A 14,260-nucleotide genomic window follows, 5' to 3' on the forward strand; every position below is an offset into this window, starting at 1 on the left:
AAAATCTCATCCCTTCCCCAATATCGCGCCACACCCCTACCCCTTAATTCCCTGGTTGAACGTGATGGACATATGTCTTTTTTCGACCGTACTAACTATGTAACTATGTAACATAACATGGGGGGGGGGGGTCTCCTGGCTGTTCACACAGGTGTGTCATTGCTGTACATTGACCATGCATTGCTTCTGTGGTATTGCAAAGGCAAAGACAAATGCTTCCAGCCATCCATTGCACTAATGGATTGGTCATCAGCTGGCTGTCTATGTCCCGCATCAATATAGACCAAAGTACAGAGGGTTAGGCTATGCTATTGTGCACCTACCTGATGCATCAGAAGGTGCGAGGCCCTTGCTAAATTCTGTGCACAGACTTTGAGATCTATACTTTAGACTGTATCTAAACCTGCTCCAACATGGACTGACATTCTGGCCTACTTTCAGCCGATGCGACTTGTCTGTCGCTGAACAGTCGCTTTTTATGTATTCAGCACCTATGTATAATGTTGTAAAAATGCTCTAGAAGCTAAAGTCGCAGAAATGTCACACATATTTGGCCTGCAACTTTCTGTGCGACAAATTCAGACAGGAAAAATCAGTATAAATCCTTAGAAAATTATCCCCCAGTGTCTCCATCTGCTGGCGGTATTGAATAAGCATTGCTGCACTGATGGGGTATGCATTAGACAAAAAAAAAGAAGAAAAAGAAGAATAATACGCCCAGAAAAGAGGCGAAAAGGAGAAAAACGTAAAAAAACGTGAAAAAAAAGTAAGAGGAAGAGAAGGGAAAAAAAGGTGGAAATGGGTTTAAAAGTGATTTCGGCGGAGAAATATATATATATATATATATATATATATATATATATATATATATATATACGCGCACACACACACATATATATAAACGTATTCTCCGTTGAGATATTGCAGCCGCTGCTGTGTCCAGGCCCAGGAGCCTTAGCACTGTGCTGTGATGTCACTCAATACCACTGACATCACTAGGTGTAAACAACATCTCTCCTTTGCTGTGTATGTGACTATGGAGCTGTTTGGTGATGTCGTCTATTATGGCCTTCATAGAAGCAACAGGAGATTGTTGCATCCATCTAGAACCCTCAGAACTACAGTGCTATGATGTCACTCACTTCCACAGGCCTTGCAGAGTGTAAACAACAACAACCCAGCTTTGTTGTGTATGTAACCATAGGGATTTGTGATGTCACCTAGAACCTTCACAGCAGCGACAGCTTTATGAGGAGCATCAGCACTGCTCTGCCTGAGCAGAACCATCACCGCCATAGGTTGTCAAATAACCCGGATTTAACCCACACAGGTAAGTCCAATGGGGTGCAGGCATGTCCTCTATGCTTACAGCTTCCCGTGGGTGTTGGTTTGATACCGTTTGGGGACAGCCAAGGAGGCATCTGCAGGCAACAAAGGTAGGTGTGTGCTTGTGTGTGTGTTTCCTATGCAGATCCTAAGCCCAGTGTCACATGCAAGTAGGAGGAGTAAGAAGGGTTCCTGGCAAATCCGGGTTATGGATTGCATTTAAAAAGGCCCCGTGGGAGTGCAATGGGCCCCTGTCTTGCTGCTTAGCAATAATGGTATGGGTTTAGGTTCTGCTGTGTGTACTGGTGGTTGACTGCCCCCCAGCCCAGAGTGTGCATGGAAAATTGTCTGGCAGCCTCCCTGACAGCAAGCAGTGATAGTGCCCATGAAGGGGACCTTGTTGGGCCCGCCCCTTTCACGGTTATCGCTTCTCGGCCTTTTGGCTAAGATCAAGTGTAGTATCTGTTCTTATCAGTTTAATATCTGATACGTCCCCTATCTGGGGACCATATATTAAATGGATTTTTGAGAACGGGGGCCGATTTCGAAGCTTGCTTCCGTCGCCCTATGCATTGACCCGATATGGCAGTATCTTCGGGTACAGTGCACCACCCCCTTACAGGGTTAAAAAGAAAGATTCCTACTTTCATTGCTACCTGCTTGCTGGCTAGCCAGCTAGCCAGCCCTGTGGGCCTTGCTGCTGCTGCAGCCAAAAAACAAAAGGTGGTGCTGCTGCTGCTTCTGCTGCTTCTGCTTCTGCTTGTGTCTGGCCCCTGTTGGAGCGTCCAGGCACAGGACTTCTGCTGCTGCTGACTAAATGGCCTCCTTAATTGGATCATTTGAGTAGCCAGCACACCTGTGCAGGTAGGGCATGACATGATAGGCAGCTGCCTTGATAGCGGGTGGGTGCTGAATGTTCCTAATTGACAAAATAAGATTAATGCTTATGAAGAAATATAAAATCTCATCCCTTCCCCAATATCGCGCCACACCCCTACCCCTTAATTCCCTGGTTGAACGTGATGGACATATGTCTTTTTTCGACCGTACTAACTATGTAACTATGTAACATAACATGGGGGGGGGGGGGTCTCCTGGCTGTTCACACAGGTGTGTCATTGCTGTACATTGACCATGCATTGCTTCTGTGGTATTGCAAAGGCAAAGACAAATGCTTCCAGCCATCCATTGCACTAATGGATTGGTCATCAGCTGGCTGTCTATGTCCCGCATCAATATAGACCAAAGTACAGAGGGTTAGGCTATGCTATTGTGCACCTACCTGATGCATCAGAAGGTGCGAGGCCCTTGCTAAATTCTGTGCACAGACTTTGAGATCTATACTTTAGACTGTATCTAAACCTGCTCCAACATGGACTGACATTCTGGCCTACTTTCAGCCGATGCGACTTGTCTGTCGCTGAACAGTCGCTTTTTATGTATTCAGCACCTATGTATAATGTTGTAAAAATGCTCTAGAAGCTAAAGTCGCAGAAATGTCACACATATTTGGCCTGCAACTTTCTGTGCGACAAATTCAGACAGGAAAAATCAGTATAAATCCTTAGAAAATTATCCCCCAGTGTCTCCATCTGCTGGCGGTATTGAATAAGCATTGCTGCACTGATGGGGTATGCATTAGACAAAAAAAAAGAAGAAAAAGAAGAATAATACGCCCAGAAAAGAGGCGAAAAGGAGAAAAACGTAAAAAAACGTGAAAAAAAAGTAAGAGGAAGAGAAGGGAAAAAAAGGTGGAAATGGGTTTAAAAGTGATTTCGGCGGAGAAATATATATATATATATATATATATATATATATATATATATATATATACGCGCACACACACACATATATATAAACGTATTCTCCGTTGAGATATTGCAGCCGCTGCTGTGTCCAGGCCCAGGAGCCTTAGCACTGTGCTGTGATGTCACTCAATACCACTGACATCACTAGGTGTAAACAACATCTCTCCTTTGCTGTGTATGTGACTATGGAGCTGTTTGGTGATGTCGTCTATTATGGCCTTCATAGAAGCAACAGGAGATTGTTGCATCCATCTAGAACCCTCAGAACTACAGTGCTATGATGTCACTCACTTCCACAGGCCTTGCAGAGTGTAAACAACAACAACCCAGCTTTGTTGTGTATGTAACCATAGGGATTTGTGATGTCACCTAGAACCTTCACAGCAGCGACAGCTTTATGAGGAGCATCAGCACTGCTCTGCCTGAGCAGAACCATCACCGCCATAGGTTGTCAAATAACCCGGATTTAACCCACACAGGTAAGTCCAATGGGGTGCAGGCATGTCCTCTATGCTTACAGCTTCCCGTGGGTGTTGGTTTGATACCGTTTGGGGACAGCCAAGGAGGCATCTGCAGGCAACAAAGGTAGGTGTGTGCTTGTGTGTGTGTTTCCTATGCAGATCCTAAGCCCAGTGTCACATGCAAGTAGGAGGAGTAAGAAGGGTTCCTGGCAAATCCGGGTTATGGATTGCATTTAAAAAGGCCCCGTGGGAGTGCAATGGGCCCCTGTCTTGCTGCTTAGCAATAATGGTATGGGTTTAGGTTCTGCTGTGTGTACTGGTGGTTGACTGCCCCCCAGCCCAGAGTGTGCATGGAAAATTGTCTGGCAGCCTCCCTGACAGCAAGCAGTGATAGTGCCCATGAAGGGGACCTTGTTGGGCCCGCCCCTTTCACGGTTATCGCTTCTCGGCCTTTTGGCTAAGATCAAGTGTAGTATCTGTTCTTATCAGTTTAATATCTGATACGTCCCCTATCTGGGGACCATATATTAAATGGATTTTTGAGAACGGGGGCCGATTTCGAAGCTTGCTTCCGTCGCCCTATGCATTGACCCGATATGGCAGTATCTTCGGGTACAGTGCACCACCCCCTTACAGGGTTAAAAAGAAAGATTCCTACTTTCATTGCTACCTGCTTGCTGGCTAGCCAGCTAGCCAGCCCTGTGGGCCTTGCTGCTGCTGCAGCCAAAAAACAAAAGGTGGTGCTGCTGCTGCTTCTGCTGCTTCTGCTTCTGCTTGTGTCTGGCCCCTGTTGGAGCGTCCAGGCACAGGACTTCTGCTGCTGCTGACTAAATGGCCTCCTTAATTGGATCATTTGAGTAGCCAGCACACCTGTGCAGGTAGGGCATGACATGATAGGCAGCTGCCTTGATAGCGGGTGGGTGCTGAATGTTCCTAATTGACAAAATAAGATTAATGCTTATGAAGAAATATAAAATCTCATCCCTTCCCCAATATCGCGCCACACCCCTACCCCTTAATTCCCTGGTTGAACGTGATGGACATATGTCTTTTTTCGACCGTACTAACTATGTAACTATGTAACATAACATGGGGGGGGGGGGGTCTCCTGGCTGTTCACACAGGTGTGTCATTGCTGTACATTGACCATGCATTGCTTCTGTGGTATTGCAAAGGCAAAGACAAATGCTTCCAGCCATCCATTGCACTAATGGATTGGTCATCAGCTGGCTGTCTATGTCCCGCATCAATATAGACCAAAGTACAGAGGGTTAGGCTATGCTATTGTGCACCTACCTGATGCATCAGAAGGTGCGAGGCCCTTGCTAAATTCTGTGCACAGACTTTGAGATCTATACTTTAGACTGTATCTAAACCTGCTCCAACATGGACTGACATTCTGGCCTACTTTCAGCCGATGCGACTTGTCTGTCGCTGAACAGTCGCTTTTTATGTATTCAGCACCTATGTATAATGTTGTAAAAATGCTCTAGAAGCTAAAGTCGCAGAAATGTCACACATATTTGGCCTGCAACTTTCTGTGCGACAAATTCAGACAGGAAAAATCAGTATAAATCCTTAGAAAATTATCCCCCAGTGTCTCCATCTGCTGGCGGTATTGAATAAGCATTGCTGCACTGATGGGGTATGCATTAGACAAAAAAAAAGAAGAAAAAGAAGAATAATACGCCCAGAAAAGAGGCGAAAAGGAGAAAAACGTAAAAAAACGTGAAAAAAAAGTAAGAGGAAGAGAAGGGAAAAAAAGGTGGAAATGGGTTTAAAAGTGATTTCGGCGGAGAAATATATATATATATATATATATATATATATATATATATATATATACGCGCACACACACACATATATATAAACGTATTCTCCGTTGAGATATTGCAGCCGCTGCTGTGTCCAGGCCCAGGAGCCTTAGCACTGTGCTGTGATGTCACTCAATACCACTGACATCACTAGGTGTAAACAACATCTCTCCTTTGCTGTGTATGTGACTATGGAGCTGTTTGGTGATGTCGTCTATTATGGCCTTCATAGAAGCAACAGGAGATTGTTGCATCCATCTAGAACCCTCAGAACTACAGTGCTATGATGTCACTCACTTCCACAGGCCTTGCAGAGTGTAAACAACAACAACCCAGCTTTGTTGTGTATGTAACCATAGGGATTTGTGATGTCACCTAGAACCTTCACAGCAGCGACAGCTTTATGAGGAGCATCAGCACTGCTCTGCCTGAGCAGAACCATCACCGCCATAGGTTGTCAAATAACCCGGATTTAACCCACACAGGTAAGTCCAATGGGGTGCAGGCATGTCCTCTATGCTTACAGCTTCCCGTGGGTGTTGGTTTGATACCGTTTGGGGACAGCCAAGGAGGCATCTGCAGGCAACAAAGGTAGGTGTGTGCTTGTGTGTGTGTTTCCTATGCAGATCCTAAGCCCAGTGTCACATGCAAGTAGGAGGAGTAAGAAGGGTTCCTGGCAAATCCGGGTTATGGATTGCATTTAAAAAGGCCCCGTGGGAGTGCAATGGGCCCCTGTCTTGCTGCTTAGCAATAATGGTATGGGTTTAGGTTCTGCTGTGTGTACTGGTGGTTGACTGCCCCCCAGCCCAGAGTGTGCATGGAAAATTGTCTGGCAGCCTCCCTGACAGCAAGCAGTGATAGTGCCCATGAAGGGGACCTTGTTGGGCCCGCCCCTTTCACGGTTATCGCTTCTCGGCCTTTTGGCTAAGATCAAGTGTAGTATCTGTTCTTATCAGTTTAATATCTGATACGTCCCCTATCTGGGGACCATATATTAAATGGATTTTTGAGAACGGGGGCCGATTTCGAAGCTTGCTTCCGTCGCCCTATGCATTGACCCGATATGGCAGTATCTTCGGGTACAGTGCACCACCCCCTTACAGGGTTAAAAAGAAAGATTCCTACTTTCATTGCTACCTGCTTGCTGGCTAGCCAGCTAGCCAGCCCTGTGGGCCTTGCTGCTGCTGCAGCCAAAAAACAAAAGGTGGTGCTGCTGCTGCTTCTGCTGCTTCTGCTTCTGCTTGTGTCTGGCCCCTGTTGGAGCGTCCAGGCACAGGACTTCTGCTGCTGCTGACTAAATGGCCTCCTTAATTGGATCATTTGAGTAGCCAGCACACCTGTGCAGGTAGGGCATGACATGATAGGCAGCTGCCTTGATAGCGGGTGGGTGCTGAATGTTCCTAATTGACAAAATAAGATTAATGCTTATGAAGAAATATAAAATCTCATCCCTTCCCCAATATCGCGCCACACCCCTACCCCTTAATTCCCTGGTTGAACGTGATGGACATATGTCTTTTTTCGACCGTACTAACTATGTAACTATGTAACATAACATGGGGGGGGGGGGGTCTCCTGGCTGTTCACACAGGTGTGTCATTGCTGTACATTGACCATGCATTGCTTCTGTGGTATTGCAAAGGCAAAGACAAATGCTTCCAGCCATCCATTGCACTAATGGATTGGTCATCAGCTGGCTGTCTATGTCCCGCATCAATATAGACCAAAGTACAGAGGGTTAGGCTATGCTATTGTGCACCTACCTGATGCATCAGAAGGTGCGAGGCCCTTGCTAAATTCTGTGCACAGACTTTGAGATCTATACTTTAGACTGTATCTAAACCTGCTCCAACATGGACTGACATTCTGGCCTACTTTCAGCCGATGCGACTTGTCTGTCGCTGAACAGTCGCTTTTTATGTATTCAGCACCTATGTATAATGTTGTAAAAATGCTCTAGAAGCTAAAGTCGCAGAAATGTCACACATATTTGGCCTGCAACTTTCTGTGCGACAAATTCAGACAGGAAAAATCAGTATAAATCCTTAGAAAATTATCCCCCAGTGTCTCCATCTGCTGGCGGTATTGAATAAGCATTGCTGCACTGATGGGGTATGCATTAGACAAAAAAAAAGAAGAAAAAGAAGAATAATACGCCCAGAAAAGAGGCGAAAAGGAGAAAAACGTAAAAAAACGTGAAAAAAAAGTAAGAGGAAGAGAAGGGAAAAAAAGGTGGAAATGGGTTTAAAAGTGATTTCGGCGGAGAAATATATATATATATATATATATATATATATATATATATATATATATATATACGCGCACACACACACATATATATAAACGTATTCTCCGTTGAGATATTGCAGCCGCTGCTGTGTCCAGGCCCAGGAGCCTTAGCACTGTGCTGTGATGTCACTCAATACCACTGACATCACTAGGTGTAAACAACATCTCTCCTTTGCTGTGTATGTGACTATGGAGCTGTTTGGTGATGTCGTCTATTATGGCCTTCATAGAAGCAACAGGAGATTGTTGCATCCATCTAGAACCCTCAGAACTACAGTGCTATGATGTCACTCACTTCCACAGGCCTTGCAGAGTGTAAACAACAACAACCCAGCTTTGTTGTGTATGTAACCATAGGGATTTGTGATGTCACCTAGAACCTTCACAGCAGCGACAGCTTTATGAGGAGCATCAGCACTGCTCTGCCTGAGCAGAACCATCACCGCCATAGGTTGTCAAATAACCCGGATTTAACCCACACAGGTAAGTCCAATGGGGTGCAGGCATGTCCTCTATGCTTACAGCTTCCCGTGGGTGTTGGTTTGATACCGTTTGGGGACAGCCAAGGAGGCATCTGCAGGCAACAAAGGTAGGTGTGTGCTTGTGTGTGTGTTTCCTATGCAGATCCTAAGCCCAGTGTCACATGCAAGTAGGAGGAGTAAGAAGGGTTCCTGGCAAATCCGGGTTATGGATTGCATTTAAAAAGGCCCCGTGGGAGTGCAATGGGCCCCTGTCTTGCTGCTTAGCAATAATGGTATGGGTTTAGGTTCTGCTGTGTGTACTGGTGGTTGACTGCCCCCCAGCCCAGAGTGTGCATGGAAAATTGTCTGGCAGCCTCCCTGACAGCAAGCAGTGATAGTGCCCATGAAGGGGACCTTGTTGGGCCCGCCCCTTTCACGGTTATCGCTTCTCGGCCTTTTGGCTAAGATCAAGTGTAGTATCTGTTCTTATCAGTTTAATATCTGATACGTCCCCTATCTGGGGACCATATATTAAATGGATTTTTGAGAACGGGGGCCGATTTCGAAGCTTGCTTCCGTCGCCCTATGCATTGACCCGATATGGCAGTATCTTCGGGTACAGTGCACCACCCCCTTACAGGGTTAAAAAGAAAGATTCCTACTTTCATTGCTACCTGCTTGCTGGCTAGCCAGCTAGCCAGCCCTGTGGGCCTTGCTGCTGCTGCAGCCAAAAAACAAAAGGTGGTGCTGCTGCTGCTTCTGCTGCTTCTGCTTCTGCTTGTGTCTGGCCCCTGTTGGAGCGTCCAGGCACAGGACTTCTGCTGCTGCTGACTAAATGGCCTCCTTAATTGGATCATTTGAGTAGCCAGCACACCTGTGCAGGTAGGGCATGACATGATAGGCAGCTGCCTTGATAGCGGGTGGGTGCTGAATGTTCCTAATTGACAAAATAAGATTAATGCTTATGAAGAAATATAAAATCTCATCCCTTCCCCAATATCGCGCCACACCCCTACCCCTTAATTCCCTGGTTGAACGTGATGGACATATGTCTTTTTTCGACCGTACTAACTATGTAACTATGTAACATAACATGGGGGGGGGGGGTCTCCTGGCTGTTCACACAGGTGTGTCATTGCTGTACATTGACCATGCATTGCTTCTGTGGTATTGCAAAGGCAAAGACAAATGCTTCCAGCCATCCATTGCACTAATGGATTGGTCATCAGCTGGCTGTCTATGTCCCGCATCAATATAGACCAAAGTACAGAGGGTTAGGCTATGCTATTGTGCACCTACCTGATGCATCAGAAGGTGCGAGGCCCTTGCTAAATTCTGTGCACAGACTTTGAGATCTATACTTTAGACTGTATCTAAACCTGCTCCAACATGGACTGACATTCTGGCCTACTTTCAGCCGATGCGACTTGTCTGTCGCTGAACAGTCGCTTTTTATGTATTCAGCACCTATGTATAATGTTGTAAAAATGCTCTAGAAGCTAAAGTCGCAGAAATGTCACACATATTTGGCCTGCAACTTTCTGTGCGACAAATTCAGACAGGAAAAATCAGTATAAATCCTTAGAAAATTATCCCCCAGTGTCTCCATCTGCTGGCGGTATTGAATAAGCATTGCTGCACTGATGGGGTATGCATTAGACAAAAAAAAAGAAGAAAAAGAAGAATAATACGCCCAGAAAAGAGGCGAAAAGGAGAAAAACGTAAAAAAACGTGAAAAAAAAGTAAGAGGAAGAGAAGGGAAAAAAAGGTGGAAATGGGTTTAAAAGTGATTTCGGCGGAGAAATATATATATATATATATATATATATATATATATATATATATATACGCGCACACACACACATATATATAAACGTATTCTCCGTTGAGATATTGCAGCCGCTGCTGTGTCCAGGCCCAGGAGCCTTAGCACTGTGCTGTGATGTCACTCAATACCACTGACATCACTAGGTGTAAACAACATCTCTCCTTTGCTGTGTATGTGACTATGGAGCTGTTTGGTGATGTCGTCTATTATGGCCTTCATAGAAGCAACAGGAGATTGTTGCATCCATCTAGAACCCTCAGAACTACAGTGCTATGATGTCACTCACTTCCACAGGCCTTGCAGAGTGTAAACAACAACAACCCAGCTTTGTTGTGTATGTAACCATAGGGATTTGTGATGTCACCTAGAACCTTCACAGCAGCGACAGCTTTATGAGGAGCATCAGCACTGCTCTGCCTGAGCAGAACCATCACCGCCATAGGTTGTCAAATAACCCGGATTTAACCCACACAGGTAAGTCCAATGGGGTGCAGGCATGTCCTCTATGCTTACAGCTTCCCGTGGGTGTTGGTTTGATACCGTTTGGGGACAGCCAAGGAGGCATCTGCAGGCAACAAAGGTAGGTGTGTGCTTGTGTGTGTGTTTCCTATGCAGATCCTAAGCCCAGTGTCACATGCAAGTAGGAGGAGTAAGAAGGGTTCCTGGCAAATCCGGGTTATGGATTGCATTTAAAAAGGCCCCGTGGGAGTGCAATGGGCCCCTGTCTTGCTGCTTAGCAATAATGGTATGGGTTTAGGTTCTGCTGTGTGTACTGGTGGTTGACTGCCCCCCAGCCCAGAGTGTGCATGGAAAATTGTCTGGCAGCCTCCCTGACAGCAAGCAGTGATAGTGCCCATGAAGGGGACCTTGTTGGGCCCGCCCCTTTCACGGTTATCGCTTCTCGGCCTTTTGGCTAAGATCAAGTGTAGTATCTGTTCTTATCAGTTTAATATCTGATACGTCCCCTATCTGGGGACCATATATTAAATGGATTTTTGAGAACGGGGGCCGATTTCGAAGCTTGCTTCCGTCGCCCTATGCATTGACCCGATATGGCAGTATCTTCGGGTACAGTGCACCACCCCCTTACAGGGTTAAAAAGAAAGATTCCTACTTTCATTGCTACCTGCTTGCTGGCTAGCCAGCTAGCCAGCCCTGTGGGCCTTGCTGCTGCTGCAGCCAAAAAACAAAAGGTGGTGCTGCTGCTGCTTCTGCTGCTTCTGCTTCTGCTTGTGTCTGGCCCCTGTTGGAGCGTCCAGGCACAGGACTTCTGCTGCTGCTGACTAAATGGCCTCCTTAATTGGATCATTTGAGTAGCCAGCACACCTGTGCAGGTAGGGCATGACATGATAGGCAGCTGCCTTGATAGCGGGTGGGTGCTGAATGTTCCTAATTGACAAAATAAGATTAATGCTTATGAAGAAATATAAAATCTCATCCCTTCCCCAATATCGCGCCACACCCCTACCCCTTAATTCCCTGGTTGAACGTGATGGACATATGTCTTTTTTCGACCGTACTAACTATGTAACTATGTAACATAACATGGGGGGGGGGGGGTCTCCTGGCTGTTCACACAGGTGTGTCATTGCTGTACATTGACCATGCATTGCTTCTGTGGTATTGCAAAGGCAAAGACAAATGCTTCCAGCCATCCATTGCACTAATGGATTGGTCATCAGCTGGCTGTCTATGTCCCGCATCAATATAGACCAAAGTACAGAGGGTTAGGCTATGCTATTGTGCACCTACCTGATGCATCAGAAGGTGCGAGGCCCTTGCTAAATTCTGTGCACAGACTTTGAGATCTATACTTTAGACTGTATCTAAACCTGCTCCAACATGGACTGACATTCTGGCCTACTTTCAGCCGATGCGACTTGTCTGTCGCTGAACAGTCGCTTTTTATGTATTCAGCACCTATGTATAATGTTGTAAAAATGCTCTAGAAGCTAAAGTCGCAGAAATGTCACACATATTTGGCCTGCAACTTTCTGTGCGACAAATTCAGACAGGAAAAATCAGTATAAATCCTTAGAAAATTATCCCCCAGTGTCTCCATCTGCTGGCGGTATTGAATAAGCATTGCTGCACTGATGGGGTATGCATTAGACAAAAAAAAAGAAGAAAAAGAAGAATAATACGCCCAGAAAAGAGGCGAAAAGGAGAAAAACGTAAAAAAACGTGAAAAAAAAGTAAGAGGAAGAGAAGGGAAAAAAAGGTGGAAATGGGTTTAAAAGTGATTTCGGCGGAGAAATATATATATATATATATATATATATATATATATATATATATATATATACGCGCACACACACACATATATATAAACGTATTCTCCGTTGAGATATTGCAGCCGCTGCTGTGTCCAGGCCCAGGAGCCTTAGCACTGTGCTGTGATGTCACTCAATACCACTGACATCACTAGGTGTAAACAACATCTCTCCTTTGCTGTGTATGTGACTATGGAGCTGTTTGGTGATGTCGTCTATTATGGCCTTCATAGAAGCAACAGGAGATTGTTGCATCCATCTAGAACCCTCAGAACTACAGTGCTATGATGTCACTCACTTCCACAGGCCTTGCAGAGTGTAAACAACAACAACCCAGCTTTGTTGTGTATGTAACCATAGGGATTTGTGATGTCACCTAGAACCTTCACAGCAGCGACAGCTTTATGAGGAGCATCAGCACTGCTCTGCCTGAGCAGAACCATCACCGCCATAGGTTGTCAAATAACCCGGATTTAACCCACACAGGTAAGTCCAATGGGGTGCAGGCATGTCCTCTATGCTTACAGCTTCCCGTGGGTGTTGGTTTGATACCGTTTGGGGACAGCCAAGGAGGCATCTGCAGGCAACAAAGGTAGGTGTGTGCTTGTGTGTGTGTTTCCTATGCAGATCCTAAGCCCAGTGTCACATGCAAGTAGGAGGAGTAAGAAGGGTTCCTGGCAAATCCGGGTTATGGATTGCATTTAAAAAGGCCCCGTGGGAGTGCAATGGGCCCCTGTCTTGCTGCTTAGCAATAATGGTATGGGTTTAGGTTCTGCTGTGTGTACTGGTGGTTGACTGCCCCCCAGCCCAGAGTGTGCATGGAAAATTGTCTGGCAGCCTCCCTGACAGCAAGCAGTGATAGTGCCCATGAAGGGGACCTTGTTGGGCCCGCCCCTTTCACGGTTATCGCTTCTCGGCCTTTTGGCTAAGATCAAGTGTAGTATCTGCTTGCTTGATCTGGCTGGAAGGTGCCCGGGGTACCCGCTCCTTTTCCCTGGGGGATCGTCCCATCTATATGGTGGGACTAAACCCCCTTGCTGACATCAGGGTAGCGGCTTAGTCCCCGGGCAACGAGGAGCGATCACCACCTACCTGCCTGCAGTAGGGGAGGTGTTTTTTCTGCGATGGAGGAGGCTGGCAAGAAAGAAGAGCCTGCTGGAGGTGTACCTAGCTACGCCAGACTACGAAATGGAGTCCGAATTACTCTCTTGGATGCTGGAAAGAAGGAGAGAGGTTTATTCTTCGTGGTGGAGGAAATTTTGTTCCAGCTTTTTGAGCTGAGGAAGGACCAGATATTATCCATGCTGGAATTTCCAAGAAGTGGAGTCTATGATGTGGTTCTGGTTTCGGAGGAGGACTATGGTGTGTTCTGCAATAAAGCATTGCTGTGGAAGTCGCACCCTGTGTTGGGAGGGGTAGAGATTACTCCCCATTTCCCGACTCGGGAAAGACTTATAACTGTGAGGATGTACAGTCCGTATATCACAGAAGAGGAGATTGTTTTGTTCCTTTCTAGATTCTGTGAGGAGGTGAAGCCAAAAGGCAAGATCTATAATCAATATGGACTTTGGACGACAAAGTGGAAATTTCAAGTGAAGTTTCAGAAAGCACCTGATGGAAAGCTAATTTATCCCCCAGGGCGTTTTAAGATTGGCCCAGTAAATGGGGACCTGTTCTTTTCAGGCATGGACGACTTTTGTCGAAAGTGTAAAAGGTATGGCCATAGGAAAGATTTTTGTGATATTATTTGGTGCTATAAATGCCAAGAAGAAGGCCATGAGCCAGAAGCATGTAAGGTGAAGAAAAAGTGTCATCTATGTGGTGATGAGGGACACTTGGCAGGAATGTGTCCTAAGAAGAAGAGGAAGAAAAAGGAGGTTATGAAACGAAGTAGGGAGGAGGAAACTGATGTGAGGGAAGAACCTGAAGAGGAGGAAACTCCAACCAGGAAAGTGATGGAGGAGAAGAAAAGGAAAGAAAATGAAGAAGAATATGTAACG

At 45.9% G+C, this 14,260-nt stretch overlaps 5 non-coding genes and 1 pseudogene across 5 annotated transcripts; all 6 read left to right on the forward strand.

Annotated features, from left to right (window-relative positions):
- The first annotated feature begins 1,749 nt into the window (after nucleotides 1-1,749).
- On the forward strand, nucleotides 1,750-1,940 carry LOC130325843 (U2 spliceosomal RNA). Its single transcript, XR_008870578.1, has one exon. It is a non-coding gene; the product is annotated as a U2 spliceosomal RNA (small nuclear RNA).
- Nucleotides 1,941-4,032: 2,092 nt separating this feature from the next.
- Nucleotides 4,033-4,223, forward strand: LOC130325854 (U2 spliceosomal RNA). Its single transcript, XR_008870587.1, has one exon. It is a non-coding gene; the product is annotated as a U2 spliceosomal RNA (small nuclear RNA).
- Nucleotides 4,224-6,313: 2,090 nt separating this feature from the next.
- LOC130325855 (U2 spliceosomal RNA) lies at nucleotides 6,314-6,504 on the forward strand. The gene has a single exon (XR_008870588.1). It is a non-coding gene; the product is annotated as a U2 spliceosomal RNA (small nuclear RNA).
- A 2,096-nt stretch (nucleotides 6,505-8,600) lies between these two features.
- LOC130325856 (U2 spliceosomal RNA) lies at nucleotides 8,601-8,791 on the forward strand. Its single transcript, XR_008870589.1, has one exon. It is a non-coding gene; the product is annotated as a U2 spliceosomal RNA (small nuclear RNA).
- A 2,089-nt stretch (nucleotides 8,792-10,880) lies between these two features.
- On the forward strand, nucleotides 10,881-11,071 carry LOC130325857 (U2 spliceosomal RNA). The gene has a single exon (XR_008870590.1). It is a non-coding gene; the product is annotated as a U2 spliceosomal RNA (small nuclear RNA).
- A 2,094-nt stretch (nucleotides 11,072-13,165) lies between these two features.
- On the forward strand, nucleotides 13,166-13,295 carry LOC130325853 (U2 spliceosomal RNA; annotated as a pseudogene).
- Nucleotides 13,296-14,260: the final 965 nt, after the last annotated feature.

Source organism: Hyla sarda, unplaced genomic scaffold (genome assembly GCF_029499605.1).
Source record: "Hyla sarda isolate aHylSar1 unplaced genomic scaffold, aHylSar1.hap1 scaffold_2761, whole genome shotgun sequence".
Classification (NCBI taxonomy): domain Eukaryota; kingdom Metazoa; phylum Chordata; class Amphibia; order Anura; family Hylidae; genus Hyla; species Hyla sarda.